The sequence below is a fragment of the Harmonia axyridis genome, chromosome 1 (assembly GCF_914767665.1).
Source record: "Harmonia axyridis chromosome 1, icHarAxyr1.1, whole genome shotgun sequence".
NCBI classification, from domain to species: domain Eukaryota; kingdom Metazoa; phylum Arthropoda; class Insecta; order Coleoptera; family Coccinellidae; genus Harmonia; species Harmonia axyridis.
Genome location: NC_059501.1, coordinates 39,249,888 through 39,266,338, shown reverse-complemented (window position 1 = coordinate 39,266,338; position 16,451 = coordinate 39,249,888). Strand labels below are relative to the sequence as shown.

At 36.0% G+C, this 16,451-nt stretch overlaps 1 protein-coding gene and 12 non-coding genes across 15 annotated transcripts in view; all 13 read right to left on the bottom strand.

The window, feature by feature from the left end:
* The window catches only part of LOC123671355 (nephrin), a 494,576-nt gene that overhangs the window by 95,243 nt on the left and 382,882 nt on the right, over positions 1-16,451 (bottom strand). The window lies entirely within an intron of this gene.
* Trnai-aau lies at positions 324-397 on the bottom strand. The gene has a single exon. It is a non-coding gene; the product is annotated as a tRNA-Ile (tRNA).
* On the bottom strand, positions 644-717 carry Trnai-aau. The gene has a single exon. It is a non-coding gene; the product is annotated as a tRNA-Ile (tRNA).
* On the bottom strand, positions 2,517-2,590 carry Trnai-aau. Its single transcript has one exon. It is a non-coding gene; the product is annotated as a tRNA-Ile (tRNA).
* On the bottom strand, positions 7,724-7,797 carry Trnai-aau. Its single transcript has one exon. It is a non-coding gene; the product is annotated as a tRNA-Ile (tRNA).
* On the bottom strand, positions 8,046-8,119 carry Trnai-aau. Its single transcript has one exon. It is a non-coding gene; the product is annotated as a tRNA-Ile (tRNA).
* On the bottom strand, positions 8,367-8,440 carry Trnai-aau. The gene has a single exon. It is a non-coding gene; the product is annotated as a tRNA-Ile (tRNA).
* Positions 8,688-8,761, bottom strand: Trnai-aau. Its single transcript has one exon. It is a non-coding gene; the product is annotated as a tRNA-Ile (tRNA).
* Trnai-aau lies at positions 9,009-9,082 on the bottom strand. Its single transcript has one exon. It is a non-coding gene; the product is annotated as a tRNA-Ile (tRNA).
* Positions 9,652-9,725, bottom strand: Trnai-aau. Its single transcript has one exon. It is a non-coding gene; the product is annotated as a tRNA-Ile (tRNA).
* Positions 14,889-14,962, bottom strand: Trnai-aau. Its single transcript has one exon. It is a non-coding gene; the product is annotated as a tRNA-Ile (tRNA).
* Positions 15,486-15,559, bottom strand: Trnai-aau. Its single transcript has one exon. It is a non-coding gene; the product is annotated as a tRNA-Ile (tRNA).
* On the bottom strand, positions 16,079-16,152 carry Trnai-aau. Its single transcript has one exon. It is a non-coding gene; the product is annotated as a tRNA-Ile (tRNA).

Here is a 16,451-nt window from a genome sequence, read left to right as displayed (position 1 = left end):
TCAGAGCTAATGAGATATCGAACCCGCGACCTTCGCGTTATTAGCACGACGCTCTAACCAACTGAGCTAATGGGCCAGTTAGAGAATTTTGGTCTTACAGGGAGACCTATTTTGAATTTTGAAGCAAAAACCCAGTTTCAATCATTCTGTTCTCTACTTACTTTTTCGTCTGACTTGATTTTAACAAAAAAATTTTGTGGCCCAATATCCCCAATATCGTGAAACCCATTTTATAATTCAATTTTAGAAATATTTACTCAGTTTCAATTATTCTGATCATAACTTTTTTCTACGTCTGACTTAATTTAGAGAAAAGAATTTCGTGGCCCATGAGGGGATCGAACCCGCGACCTTCGCGTTATTAGCACGACGCTCTAACCAACTGAGCTAATGGGCCAGTTAGAGAATTTTGGTCTAACAGGGAGACCTATTTTGAATTTTGAAGCAAAAACCCAGTTTCAATCATTCTGTTCTCTACCTGCTTTTTCGTCTGACTTGATTTTAACAGAAAAAATTCGTGGCCCAATATCCCCAATATCGTGAAACCCATTTTATAATTCAATTTTAGAAATATTTACTCAGTTTCAATTATTCTGATCATAACTTTTTTCTACGTCTGACTTAATTTTGAGAAAAAATAACGTGGCCCATGAGGGGATCGAACCCGCGACCTTCGCGTTATTAGCACGACGCTCTAACCAACTGAGCTAATGGGCCAGTTAGAGAATTTTGGTCTAACAGGGAGACCTATTTTGAATTTTGAAGCAAAAACCCAGTTTCAATCATTCTGTTCTCTACCTGCTTTTTCGTCTGACTTGATTTTAACAGAAAAAATTCGTGGCCCAATATCCCCAATATCGTGAAACCCATTTTATAATTCAATTTTAGAAATGTTTACTCAGTTTCAATTATTCTGATCATAACTTTTTTCTACGTCTGACTTAATTTTGAGAAAAAAATTTCGTGGCCCATGAGGGGATCGAACCCGCGACCTTCGCGTTATTAGCTTTGCTTGCTTTGCTTTTATAGTCTTTATTATATTTTAATATGTACATGTTATAATGGTTTACATCATTTGTCGTTTGATATTTTAGTAGTTCCTATGTATACATGATTTACCTACAATAATAATAATATTTTGGCTGGACGCCTTTAGATATTCAGAGGTTTTGTTTTTTTTTATGCGTTAAGTTAGCACTAAAGTTCATAGTATTCACAGGAAAATGTAGAGAAAAACCTGTTTTCATTGTTTCCCAGTATCCTGGGCTTAAGCAGTATCAACAATATATAAAATGAGATATAAAAAATAACATCAACAATAACAACAACAAAAACAACAATAATTACAGTAGCAATAACAGTAGTAATTAGCTACATGTTAGCTATTTTTGTAGCTAATGTGTTTTCTATTGAATATGGGTAAATGCTCGTAGGGAAGGGCATGTTTTTCATTGGCGTTTTTCGAGTTCTTTCTAGTCAAAGTTATTTTGTTAACGGGATCGCTCACGTATCTCGTTTTTTCGTAAAAGTTCGCGGAAATTCTATCTATGTGATTTTTTATTGTTTCAATACCTGCTAATTCGTGCAAATCTGTGATTCTTGTGTATCTATCCTTGTTAGTGATGAGCCTCAGCATTCTGTTTTGAAAAATTTGTAACGGTCGTGTCGGCCATGATTTCAAGTGACACCAGGCCGGTGCCGCATACGTTATGATTGGTCTTATTAAGGAGGTGTATATTAATTTTTTATTTTTTTGATTCATACGGCTATTCTTGCACATTAGAGGATACAGGATTCTGATTGCCCCGTTGGCTTTTATTAAAGTTTTTTCAATGTGTTTGTGAAAATTAAGTCGGCTATCTAGTTCCATTCCCAGATATTTGACCGTATTATTAACTGTGATTGGATGGTTGTTAAGTTTAAGAGGAATTGAGATTTTGTTGTCGTTTAGTTTTCGGCTAAACACGATCTGTTCGGTTTTTTTCTCATTTACTCTGATCTTCCAGGTTTTGTAGAATTCGGTTAGTTTGTCGATATTATATTGTAGCAATCTGTTCGCTATTGCCGAATGAAAGGAGTGAGCGTATAATGCAGTATCGTCTGCGAATAGAGCCATTTTTGTGTTTGGAAAACCTGGAAGGTCGTGTATGTAGAGGTTAAAGAGTCTTGGTCCAAGGACGCTTCCTTGAGGTACACTTGATTTAATTTTTTTGATGGATGGCCTTTCGCGTTATTAGCACGACGCTCTAACCAACTGAGCTAATGGGCCAGTTAGAGAATTTTGGTCTTACAGGGATAGCCATTTTGAATTTTGAAGCAAAAAACCAGTTTCAATCATTCTGTTCTCTACTTGCTTTTTCGTCTGACTTGATTTTAACAGAAAAAATTCGTGGCCCAATATCCCCAATATCGTGAAACCCATTTTTGAATTCAATTTTAGAAATATTTACTCAGTTTCAATTATTCTGATCATAACTTTTTTCTACGTCTGACTTAATTTAGAGAAAAAAATTTCGTGGCCCATGAGGGGATCGAACCCGCGACCTTCGCGTTATTAGCACGACGCTCTAACCAACTGAGCTAATGGGCCAGTTAGAGAATTTTGGTCTTACAGGGAGACCTATTTTGAATATTGAAGCAAAAACCCAGTTTCAATCATTCTGTTCTCTACTTGCTTTTTCGTCTGACTTGATTTTAACAGAAAAAATTCGTGGCCCAATATCCCCAATATCGTGAAACCCATTTTATAATTCAATTTTAGAAATATTTACTCAGTTTCAATTATTCTGATCATAACTTTTTTCTACGTCTGACTTAATTTTGAGAAAAAAATTTCGTGGCCCATGAGGGGATCGAACCCGCGACCTTCGCGTTATTAGCACGACTTTTTTTTTGCTTTTATAGTCTTTATTATATTTTAATATGTACATGTTATAATGGTTTACATCATTTGTTGTTTGATATTTTAGTAGTTCCTATCTATACATGATTTACCTACAATAATAATAATATTTTGGCTGGACGCCTTTAGATATTCAGAGGTTTTGTTTTTTTTTATGTGTTAAGTTAGCACTAAAGTTCATAGTATTCACAGGAAAATGTAGAGAAAAACCTGTTTTCATTGTTTCCCAGTATCCTGGGCTTAAGCAGTATCAACAATATATAAAATGAGATATAAAAAATAACATCAACAATAACAACAACAAAAACAACAATAATTACAGTAGCAATAACAGTAGTAATTAGCTACATGTTAGCTATTTTTGTAGCTAATGTGTTTTCTATTGAATATGGGTAAATGCTCGTAGGGAAGGGCATGTTTTTCGAGTTCTTTCTAGTCAAAGTTATTTTGTTAACGGGATCGCTCACGTATCTCGTTTTTTCGTAAAAGTTCGCGGAAATTCTATCTATGTGATTTTTTATTGTTTCAATACCTGCTAATTCATGCAAATCTGTGATTCTTGTGTATCTATCCTTGTTAGTGATAAGCCTCAGCATTCTGTTTTGAAAAATTTGTAACGGTCGTGTCGGCCATGATTTCAAGTGACACCAGGCCGGTGCCGCATAAGTTATGATTGGTCTTATTAAGGAGGTGTATATTAATTTTTTATTTTTTTGGTTCATATGGCTATTCTTGCACATTAGAGGATACAGGATTCTGATTGCCCCGTTGGCTTTTATTAAAGTTTTTTCAATGTGCTTGTGAAAATTAAGTCGGCTATCTAGTTCCATTCCCAGATATTTAACCGTGTTATTAACTGTGATTGGATGGTTGTTGAGTTTAAGAGGAATTGAAATTTTGTTGTCGTTTAGTTTTCGGCTAAACACGATCTGTTCGGTTTTTTTCTCGTTTACTCTGATCTTCCAGGTTTTGTAAAATTCGGTTAGTTTATCGACGTTATATTGTAGCAATCTGTTCGCTATTGCCGAATGAAAGGAGTGAGCGTATAATGCAGTGTCGTCTGCGAATAGCGCCATTTTTGTGTTTGGAAAACCTGGAAGGTCGTGTATGTAGAGGTTAAAGGACGCTTCCTTGAGGTACACCTGATTTAATTTTTTTGATGGACGATAGTTTATTGCCGATTTTTACTACGTATTTTCTGTTCGAAAGGTATGAATTTATTAGTTTGATGATAAAGTAGGGAAGTCCGAGTTTTATCATTTTGTAAGTAAGACCTTGGATCCAGACCCTGTCAAATGCTTTCTCTATGTCTAGAAAAAGCATGGCTGTGTTCTTTTTTTTGTTGAATTCGTTGATAATGTCTATTACTATTCTACAGATTTGGTGTGTGGAACTATGTTTTTCTTTGAACCCAAATTGATACGGATCATGCAATTCCGTGTGTTTGAGTGTTTTTGTTAGTATTTTGAGAATAATTTTTTCGGAGATTTTACTGAGCGTTGATAACAGACTGATCGGTCTGTAATTAAGTGGTGATTTTTTGTCGCTACTACTTTTATGTATAGGAACAACTAGTCCAATTTTCCATGTATTCGGCCAGTGTTGCAAGTCGATTATGGCGTTGATTATATAATTGAGTTGCACGATTGCCTTTTTAGTGAGGTTTTTGATCAGTTTGTTATCAATTTCGTCTATTCCTGGGGATTTGTTATTTGCTAAGTTGTTAATAATGTTTTTTATTTCTAGTGGGTTGGTATGAAACTTTTTCGATTCATTATTAGTACTGGTATGGCTACTTAAGTAATTTTCTACAATTTCTATGATTTTTTTATCTTCGGAGCTGTTTGTCGGACCTATGTCATGTATCTTCTCATAGGTTTCTGCCAAAAGTTCCGTTTTTTGTTCGTCTGTTATGTAATCGATAGAGTCACTTGAAAGAGTTGGTATTTCTTGTGGTTTCTTTTTCAAGAATTTCGTGAATTTCCACAAGGAACCATTTGATGGATTTAATTTGGATAGTTTCTTTCCCATTGTTTCATTTTTATATTCGCCAATTTTGATTCTTATTCGCGATGTTAAAAGTTTGCTTAGGTCGTTATCATGAGGGTTCCGATATCGCTGCCAGCGTTTACGTGTTCGATTTCTTAATTGAATTAGGTTCTTTATTTCTGGTGAGAGGTCGTCTTTGTATGGATAAATGATCTTCAATTTAGTGGTTCGGTTCCTGGTGTGAATTAAATTTTCCGTGAATTTTGTTACCTCCTCCTCAAGTTTCTCTATCGAGTCAATATTGTTATTTATGACGATTTTATTGTTAAGAATTCTTCGATATTCATTCCAATCTGTGGTCGAATAATCAAAGATTTTCTTGGAAATATCAACTCTACAGGTACTAGTTAAAGTGAAAGTTACTACGTTATGATCTGAGGGAAGGTCAGGTAATGATTCAGGGGTACTTATGTTGGGTACCATTCGGGCTACTATGAGGTCAATTATTGAAGGGGTATTATTGTTAGGCGGATAATGCGTAGGTTCGGAAGGATGATGGATGATGCAGTTTTGTCTATTTTCTAAGTATTCGAAAAGAGTGAGTCCGTTGGTATTGTTTGAAACACAGCCCCAGAGTCCGTGTCTAGCGTTGAAATCTCCTACAGCAATGGTTTTATTAGTTTTTAATAGTTCTTCGAGATCGCTTTCACCGAAGTTATTGGTTGGTCTGTTGTAGATGGAGATAAGTTTAAGACCGTTGGCTAATTGTATACCGGCATTCTCTAATGTGCAAGAAATTTCCGGGAGTTCTTTGAACGGAATATCTTTTCTAACAAGGATAAGGATACCCCCGTGTCTAGTGTTACCTGAGCGATCCCTTCTAACAACGTGGAATTCCTTCATCTTAAATTTGTCTGTTTTTATTAGTCTAGTTTCATTTATGAAAAAAATATGTATTGAATGTTCTTCAAGAAAATGTGCAATTTCATTATGTTTGTATCGAATTCCATTGGAATTCCAGGTTGCTAGATTTAACTGTTTTTGGGATTTAAAAACCATGACTAGGAAGATTTTCTAGGAAGTCGTTGAATATTAAGAATTTTTCTTTGAAATTAGTGCATTTATCCATTTTTTGGTTAAGTGCGCGGATTTCTAGCAAGAATTTATTTATATTGATATGTTGGTTCAGTTTGTCCATTTCATTTTTCAAATCTAAAAGCGGGCTTTGAGCAGTATTACCCATATTCAAATTATCTGTATTAGTCCTAGCAGCATCTGGTTGGGAGCTTCTTATTTCGTTTATTTTTTTTCTTCTCTCTTCCCATACGTTTACTGCTGGTAGTGGAGCTTCAACGTATGTAGATTTCCTCGTAGGTTGTGGCTGGTTCCTGGATATTCTGCTTTGTAGAATTCTCTGGTACACTTCACATTCAACACTATTTGCCCGATGTTCGCCTTGGCAATTCGCGCACTTATCTTTCTCTCCCGCGGGTTTGGTGCATTCTGCTGTGGCATGTTCGTCCGCACACAGTAAACATTTGTATGCTCTATAGCAGTTACTTCTTGCGTGTCCCCATTGTTGGCACCTCTTGCATATAGTCATTTGTTTGGTCCTATATTGCCTTTCCCAATGTATCACGGTGTAACACAGTGTTCGCACTTCTCTTTTCAATTGTTTGAGTGTCACTTGGCTGCTGGTTATGACGAGGAACATCGGATTTCGTGTGCCTCTCATTTTGTAGATGTCTTTCACGTCTATTTCATAGATGTTCTTCAGTTCATCTATTATTTCTGGGATTTCAATATTGGAATTTAGTCCTTTGAGTACATGAGCATGAGTTTTTTCATTTTTTAATGTGTACGAGTGGAACTTTTGTCCAAGATTTAGGAAATATTCCTTTAGTTTTTTATGGACTTCCAATTTATTCGTATAAATGTTCGAGGACTCCCGTCCGTATCTTATGTGGAAACTTTTGTTTCCAATTCGTTCCGCTATTCTTTTAACGGTTTGGTTATGATCATCAATAACTCCTTGAAGAACTATAGGAGGAGGTTTTATTTTTGTTGATTCGCTGTCATCTATTTGCATCTTGGTTTCTTCCACGTGCAGATTTTTAAATCGATTAGTAGTCGCTATTGGTTCTTCTGCTTCTACTACTTCGGTTGATGTGTTCGAAGGTTGTTTAGCACCTCCGGGGTGGGTTTGCGTCGGATTTATCATGTCCTTTATCTTCTTTCTTCGGTTTTCCATTTCGGCTCCTAAGTTCGTTTTTCCATCAACTTTTTCAGGGCTTAGAGAAAATACGGTTATTTTTCTCTTTTTTTCGTTGTCCATTTTGGGGGGTTTGGTCCCCATTTTATAAGGTTTTCTTTTCAGCACTTTACTTGAAGTAATGTCACTGTCACTGTTCACTTTAAACTTTCGTTTGGAATTCAGGTTGGTTTTCTGACTATTCACAATGGATACTCAGGTACTTACACTACTGGCTCAAGTACTTACGGAGCGTTCAAGACACGTCTTACCTGTTCGGTGTCTCATTGGGAATTATTAGCACGACGCTCTTACCAACTGAGCTAATGGGCCAGTTAGAGAATTTTGGTCTTACAGGGAGACCTATTTTGAATTCTGAAGCAGAAACCCAGGTTTCCATCATTCTGTTCTCTACTTGCTTTTTCGTCTGACTTGATTTTAACAGAAAAAATTCGTGACCCAATATCCCCAATATCGTGAAACCCATTTTATAATTCAATTTTAGAAATATTTACTCAGTTTCAATTATTCTGATCATAACTTTTTTCCACGTCTGACTTAATTTTGAGAAAAAAATTTCGTGGCCCATGAGGGGATCAAACCCGCGACCTTCGCGTTATTAGCACGACGCTCTAACCAACTGAGCTAATGGGCCAGTTAGAGAAGTTAGGTCTTACAGGGATAGCTATTTTGAATTTTGAAGCAAAAACCCAGTTTCATTCATTCTGTTCCCTACTTGCTTTTTCGTCTGACTTGATTTTAACAGAAGGAATTCGTGGCCCAATATCCCCAATATCGTGAAACCCATTTTATAATTCAATTTTAGAAATATTTACTCAGTTTCAATTATTCTGATCATAACTTTTTTCTACGTCTGACTTAATTTTGAGAAAAAAAATTTCGTGGCCCATGAGGGGATCGAACCCGCGACCTTCGCGTTATTAGCACGACGCTCTAACCAACTGAGCTAATGGGCCAGTTAGAGAATTTTGGTCTTACAGGGATAGCTATTTTGAATTTTGGAGCAAAAACCCAGTTTCAATCATTCTGTTCCCTACTTGCTTCTTCGTCTGACTTGATTTTAACAAAAAAAATTCGTGGCCCAATATCCCCAATATCGTGAAACCCATTTTATAATTCAATTTTAGAAATATTTACTCAGTTTCAATTATTCTGATCATAACTTTTTTCTACGTCTGACTTAATTTTGAGAAAAAAATTTCGTGGCCCATGAGGGGATCGAACCCGCGACCTTCGCGTTATTAGCACGACGCTCTAACCAACTGAGCTAATGGGCCAGTTAGAGAATTTTGGTCAAACAGGGAGACCTTTTTTGAATTTTGAAGCAAAAACCCAGTTTCAATCATTCTGTTCCCTACTTGCTTTTTCGTCTGACTTGATTTTAACAGAAGAAATTCGTGGCCCAATATCCCCAATATCGTGAAACCCATTTCATAATTCAATTTTAGAAATATTTACTCAGTTTCAATTATTCTGATCATAACTTTTTTCTACGTCTGACTTAATTTTGAGAAAAAGATTTCGTGGCCCATGAGGGGATCGAACCCGCGACCTTCGCGTTATTAGCACGACGCTCTAACCAACTGAGCTAATGGGCCAGTTAGAGAATTTTGGTCTTACAGGGATAGCTATTTTGAATTTTGAAGCAAAAACCCAGTTTCAATCATTCTGTTCCCTACTTGCTTTTTCGTCTGACTTGATTTTAACAAAAAAATTTCGTGGCCCAATATCCCCAATATCGTGAAACCCATTTTATAATTCAATTTTAGAAATATTTACTCAGTTTCAATTATTCTGATCATAACTTTTTTCTACGTCTGACTTAATTTTGAGAAAAAGATTTCGTGGCCCATGAGGGGATCGAACCCGCGACCTTCGCGTTATTAGCACGACGCTCTAACCAACTGAGCTAATGGGCCAGTTAGAGAATTTTGGTCTTACAGGGATAGCTATTTTGAATTTTGAAGCAAAAACCCAGTTTCGATCATTCTGTTCCCTACTTGCTTTTTCGTCTGACTTGATTTTAACAGAAGAAATTCGTGGCCCAATATCCCCAATATCGTGAAACCCATTTTTGAATTCAATTTTAGAAATATTTACTCAGTTTCAATTATTCTGATCATAACTTTTTTCTACGTCTGACTTAATTTTGAGAAAAAAAATTTCGTGGCCCATGAGGGGATCGAACCCGCGACTTTCGCGTTATTAGCACGACACTCTAACCAACTGAGCTAATGGGCCAGTTAGAGAATTTTGGTCAAACAGGGAGACCTTTTTTGAATTTTGAAGCAAAAACCCAGTTTCAATCATTCTGTTCCCTACTTGCTTTTTCGTCTGACTTGATTTTAACAGAAGAAATTCGTGGCCCAATATCCCCAATATCGTGAAACCCATTTCATAATTCAATTTTAGAAATATTTACTCAGTTTCAATTATTCTGATCATAACTTTTTTCTACGTCTGACTTAATTTTGAGAACAAAATTTCGTGGCCCATGAGGGGATCGAACCCGCGACCTTCGCGTTATTAGCACGACGCTCTAACCAACTGAGCTAATGAGCCAGTTGGAGAAGTTTGGTCTTACAGGGAGACCTATTTTGAATTTTGAAGCAAAAACCCAGTTTCAATCATTCTGTTCTCTACTTGCTTTTTCGTCTGACTTGATTTTAACAGAAAAAATTCGTGGCCCAATATCCCCAATATCGTGAAACCCATTTTATAATTCAATTTTAGAAATGTTTACTCAGTTTCAATTATTCTGATCATAACTTTTTTCTACGTCTGACTTAATTTTGAGAAAAAAATTTCGTGACCCATGAGGGGATCGAACCCGCGACCTTCGCGTTATTAGCACGACTTTTTTTTTGCTTTTATAGTCTTTATTATATTTTAATATGTACATGTTATAATGGTTTACATCATTTGTTGTTTGATATTTTAGTAGTTCCTATCTATACATGATTTACCTACAATAATAATAATATTTTGGCTGGACGCCTTTAGATATTCAGAGGTTTTGTTTTTTTTTATGTGTTAAGTTAGCACTAAAGTTCATAGTATTCACAGGAAAATGTAGAGAAAAACCTGTTTTCATTGTTTCCCAGTATCCTGGGCTTAAGCAGTATCAACAAAATATAAAATGAGATATAAAAAATAACATCAACAATAACAACAACAAAAACAACAATAATTACAGTAGCAATAACAGTAGTAATTAGCTACATGTTAGCTATTTTTGTAGCTAATGTGTTTTCTATTGAATATGGGTAAATGCTCGTAGGGAAGGGCATGTTTTTCATTGGCGTTTTTCGAGTTCTTTCTAGTCAAAGTTATTTTGTTAACGGGATCGCTCACGTATCTCGTTTTTTTGTAAAAGTTCGCGGAAATTCTATCTATGTGATTTTTTATTGTTTCAATACCTGCTAATTCGTGCAAATCTGTGATTCTTGTGTATCTATCCTTGTTAGTGATAAGCCTCAGCATTCTGTTTTGAAAAATTTGTAACGGTCGTGTCGGCCATGATTTCAAGTGACACCAGGCCGGTGCCGCATACGTTATGATTGGTCTTATTAAGGAAGTGTATATTAATTTTTTATTTTTTTGATTCATACGGCTATTCTTGCACATTAGAGGATACAGGATTCTGATTGCCCCGTTGGCTTTTATTAAAGTTTTTTCAATGTGTTTGTGAAAATTAAGTCGGCTATCTAGTTCCATTCCCAGATATTTAACCGTATTATTAACTGTGATTGGATGGTTGTTAAGTTTAAGAGGAATTGAGATTTTGTTGTCGTTTAGTTTTCGGCTAAACACGATCTGTTCGGTTTTTTTCTCATTTACTCTGATCTTCCAGGTTTTGTAAAATTCGGTTAGTTTGTCGATATTATATTGTAGCAATCTGTTCGCTATTGCCGAATGAAAGGAGTGAGCGTATAATGCAGTGTCGTCTGCGAATAGCGCCATTTTTGTGTTTGGAAAACCTGGAAGGTCGTGTATGTAGAGTTTAAAGAGTCTGGGTCCAAGGACGCTTCCTTGAGGTACACCTGATTTAATTTTTTTGATGGACGATAGTTTATTGCCCATTTTTACTACGTATTTTCTGTTCGAAAGGTATGAATTTATAAGTTTGATGATAAAGTAGGGAAGTCCGAGTTTTATCATTTTGTAAGTGAGACCTTGGATCCAGACCCTGTCAAATGCTTTCTCTATGTCTAGAAAAAGCATGGCTGTGTTCTTTTTTTTGTTGAATTCGTTGATAATGTCTATTACTATTCTACAGATTTGGTGTGTGGAACTATGTTTTTCTTTGAACCCAAATTGATACGGATCATGCAATTCCGTGTGTTTGAGTGTTTTTGTTAGTATTTTGAGAATAATTTTTTCGGAGATTTTACTGAGCGTTGATAACAGACTGATCGGTCTGTAATTAAGTGGTGATTTTTTGTCGCTACTACTTTTATGTATAGGAACAACTAGTCCAATTTTCCATGTATTCGGCCAGTGTTGCAAGTCGATTATGGCGTTGATTATATAATTGAGTTGCACGATTGCCTTTTTAGTGAGGTTTTTGATCAGTTTGTTATCAATTTCGTCTATTCCTGGAGATTTGTTATTTGCTAAGTTGTTAATAATGTTTTTTATTTCTAGTGGGTTGGTATGAAACTTTTTCGATTCATTATTAGTACTGGTATGGCTACTTAAGTAATTTTCTACAATTTCTATGATTTTTTTATCTTCGGAGCTGTTTGTCGGACCTATGTCATGTATCTTCTCATAGGTTTCTGCCAAAAGTTCCGTTTTTTGTTCGTCTGTTATGTAATCGATAGTGTCACTTGAAAGAGTTGGTATTTCTTGTGGTTTCTTTTTCAAGAATTTCGTGAATTTCCACAAGGAACCATTTGATGGATTTAATTTGGATAGTTTCTTTCCCATTGTTTCATTTTTATATTCGCCAATTTTGATTCTTATTCGCGATGTTAAAAGTTTGCTTAGGTCGTTATCATGAGGGTTCCGATATCGCTGCCAGCGTTTACGTGTTTGATTCCTTAATTGAATTAGGTTCTTTATTTCTGGTGAGAGGTCGTCTTTGTATGGATAAATGATCTTCAATTTAGTGGTTCGGTTCCTGGTGTGAATTAAATTTTCCGTGAATTTTGTTACCTCCTCCTCAAGTTTCTCTATCGAGTCAATATTGTTATTTATGACGATTTTATTGTTAAGAATTCTTCGATATTCATTCCAATCTGTGGTCGAATAATCAAAGATTTTCTTGGAAATATCAACTCTACAGGTACTAGTTAAAGTGAAAGTTACTACGTTATGATCTGAGGGAAGGTCAGGTAATGATTCAGGGGTACTTATGTTGGGTACCATTCGGGCTACTATGAGGTCAATTATTGAAGGGGTATTATTGTTAGGCGGATAATGCGTAGGTTCGGAAGGATGATGGATGATGCAGTTTTGTCTATTTTCTAAGTATTCGAAAAGAGTGAGTCCGTTGGTATTGTTTGAAACACAGCCCCAGAGTCCGTGTCTAGCGTTGAAATCTCCTACAACAATGGTTTTATTAGTTTTTAATAGTTCTTCGAGATCGCTTTCACCGAAGTTATTGGTTGGTCTGTTGTAGATGGAGATAAGTTTAAGACCGTTGGCTAATTGTATACCGGCATTCTCTAATGTGCAAGAAATTTCCGGGAGTTCTTTGAACGGAATATCTTTTCTAACAAGGATAAGGATACCCCCGTGTCTAGTGTTACCTGAGCGATTCCTTCTAACAACGTGGAATTCCTTCATCTTAAATTTGTCTGTTTTTATTAGTCTAGTTTCATTTATGAAAAAAATATGTATTGAATGTTCTTCAAGAAAATGTGCAATTTCATTATGTTTGTATCGAATTCCATTGGAATTCCAGGTTGTTAGATTTAACTGTTTTTGGGATTTAAAAACCATGACTAGGAAGATTTTCTAGGAAGTCGTTGAATATTAAGAATTTTTCTTTGAAATTAGTGCATTTATCCATTTTTTGGTTAAGTGCGCGGATTTCTAGCAAGAATTTATTTATATTGATATGTTGGTTTAGTTTGTCCATTTCATTTTTTAAATCTAAAAGCGGGCTTTGAGCAGTATTACCCATATTCAAATTATCTGTATTAGTCCTAGCAGCATCTGGTTGGGAGCTTCTTATTTCGTTTATTTTTTTTCTTCTCTCTTCCCATACGTTTACTGCTGGTAGTGGAGCTTCAACGTATGTAGTTTTCCTCGTAGGTTGTGGCTGGTTCCTGGATATTCTGCTTTGTAGAATTCTCTGGTACACTTCACATTCAACACTATTTGCCCGATGTTCGCCTTGGCAATTCGCGCACTTATCTTTTTCTCCCGCGGGTTTGGTGCATTCTGCTGTGGCATGTTCGTCCGCACACAGTAAACATTTGTATGCTCTATAGCAGTTACTTCTTGCGTGTCCCCATTGTTGGCACCTCTTGCATATAGTCATTTGTTTGGTCCTATATTGCCTTTCCCAATGTATCACGGTGTAACACAGTGTTCGCACTTCTCTTTTCAATTGTTTGAGTGTCACTTGGCTGCTGGTTATGACGAGGAACATCGGATTTCGTGTGCCTCTCATTTTGTAGATGTCTTTCACGTCTATTTCATAGATGTCCTTCAGTTCATCTATTATTTCTGGGATTTCAATATTGGAATTTAGTCCTTTGAGTACATGAGCATGAGTTTTTTCATTTTTCAATGTGTACGAGTGGAACTTTTGTCCAAGATTTAGGAAATATTCCTTTAGTTTTTTATGGTCTTCCAATTTATTTGTATAAATGTTCGAGGACTCCCGTCCGTATCTTATGTGGAAACGTTTGTTTTCAATTCGTTCCGCTATTCTTTTAACGGTTTGGTTATGATCATCAATAAGTCCTTGAAGAACTATAGGAGGAGGTTTTATTTTTGTTGATTCGCTGTCATCTATTTGCATCTTGGTTTCTTCCACGTGCAGTTTTTTAAATCGATTAGTAGTCGCTATTGGTTCTTCTGCTTCTACTACTTCGGTTGATGTGTTCGAAGGTTGTTTAGCACCTCCGGGGTGGGTTTGCGTCGGATTTATCATATCCTTTATCTTCTTCCTTCGGTTTTCCATTTCGGCTGCTAAGTTCGTTTTTCCATCAACTTTTTCAGGGCTTAGAGAAAATACGGTTATTTTTCTCTTTTTTTCGTTGTCCATTTTGGGGGGTTTGGTCCCCATTTTATAAGGTTTTCTTTTCAGCACTTTACTTGAAGTAATGTCACTGTCACTGTTCACTTTAAACTTTCGTTTGGAATTCAGGTTGGTTTTCTGACTATTCACAATGGATACTCAGGTACTTACACTACTGGCTCAAGTACTTACGGAGCGTTCAAGACACGTCTTACCTGTTCGGTGTCTCATTGGGAATGCGTTATTAGCACGACGCTCTAACCAACTGAGCTAATGGGCCAGTTAGAGAATTTTGGTCTTACAGGGATAGCTATTTTGAATTTTGAAGCAAAAACCCAGTTTCAATCATTCTGTTCCCTACTTGCTTCTTCGTCTGACTTGATTTTAACAAAAAAAATTCGTGGCCCAATATCCCCAATATCGTGAAACCCATTTTATAATTCAATTTTAGAAATATTTACTCAGTTTCAATTATTCTGATCATAACTTTTTTCTACGTCTGACTTAATTTAGAGAAAAAAATTTCGTGGCCCATGAGGGGATCGAACCCGCGACCTTCGCGTTATTAGCACGACGCTCTAACCAACTGAGCTAATGGGCCAGTTAGAGAATTTTGGTCTTACAGGGATAGCTATTTTGAATTTTGAAGCAAAAACCCAGTTTCAATCATTCTGTTCCCTACTTGCTTCTTCGTCTGACTTGATTTTAACAAAAAAAATTCGTGGCCCAATATCCCCAATATCGTGAAACCCATTTTATAATTCAATTTTAGAAATATTTACTCAGTTTCAATTATTCTGATCATAACTTTTTTCTACGTCTGACTTAATTTTGAGAAAAAAATTTCGTGGCCCATGACCGAGCTAATGGGCCAGTTAGAGAATTTTGGTCTTACAGGGATAGCTATTTTGAATTTTGAAGCAAAAACCCAGTATCAATCATTCTGTTCCCTACTTGCTTTTTCGTCTGACTTGATTTTAACAAAAAAAATTCGTGGCCCAATATCCCCAATATCGTGAAACCCATTTTATAATTCAATTTTAGAATTTAGAATTTAATCAGTTTCAATTATTCTGATCATAACTTTTTTCTACGTCTGACTTAATTTTGAGAAAAAAATTTCGTGGCCCATGAGGGGATCGAACCCGCGACCTTCGCGTTATTAGCACGACGCTCTAACCAACTGAGCTAATGGGCCAGTTAGAGAATATTGGTCTTACAGGGATAGCTATTTTGAATTTTGAAGCAAAAACCCAGTTTCAATCATTCTGTTCCCTACTTGCTTCTTCGTCCGACTTGATTTTAACAAAAAAAATTCGTGGCCCAATATCCCCAATATCGTGAAACCCATTTTATAATTCAATTTTAGAAATATTTACTCAGTTTCAATTATTCTGATCATAACTTTTTTCCACGTCTGACTTAATTTTGAGAAAAAAATTTCGTGGCCCATGACCGAGCTAATGGGCCAGTTAGAGAATTTTGGTCCTACAGGGATAGCTATTTTGAATTTTGAAGCAAAAACCCAGTATCAATCATTCTGTTCCCTACTTGCTTTTTCGTCTGACTTGATTTTAACAAAAAAAATTCGTGGCCCAATATCCCCAATATTGTGAAACCCATTTTATAATTCAATTTTAGAAATATTTACTCAGTTTCAATTATTCTGATCATAACTTTTTTCTACGTCTGACTTTATTTTGAGAAAAAAATTTCGTGGCCCATGAGGGGATCGAACCCGCGACCTTCGCGTTATTAGCACGACGCTCTAACCAACTGAGCTAATGGGCCAGTTAGATAATTTTGGTATTACAGGGATAGCTATTTTGAATTTGAAGCAAAAACCCAGTTTCAATCATTCTGTTCCCTACTTGCTTTTTCTTCTGACTTGACTTTAACAGAAAAAATTCGTGGCCCAATATCCCCAATATCGTGAAACCCATTTTATAATTCAATTTTAGAAATATTTACTCAGTTTCAATTATTCTGATCATGGGTAGGATTCTGTAACTTCCGTTATCATAGCAAACGAAAGCGATAACGTTACGAAGCGAAGCTAAGCGGAGCGAATGCGGTATTCTGTAAGCGTC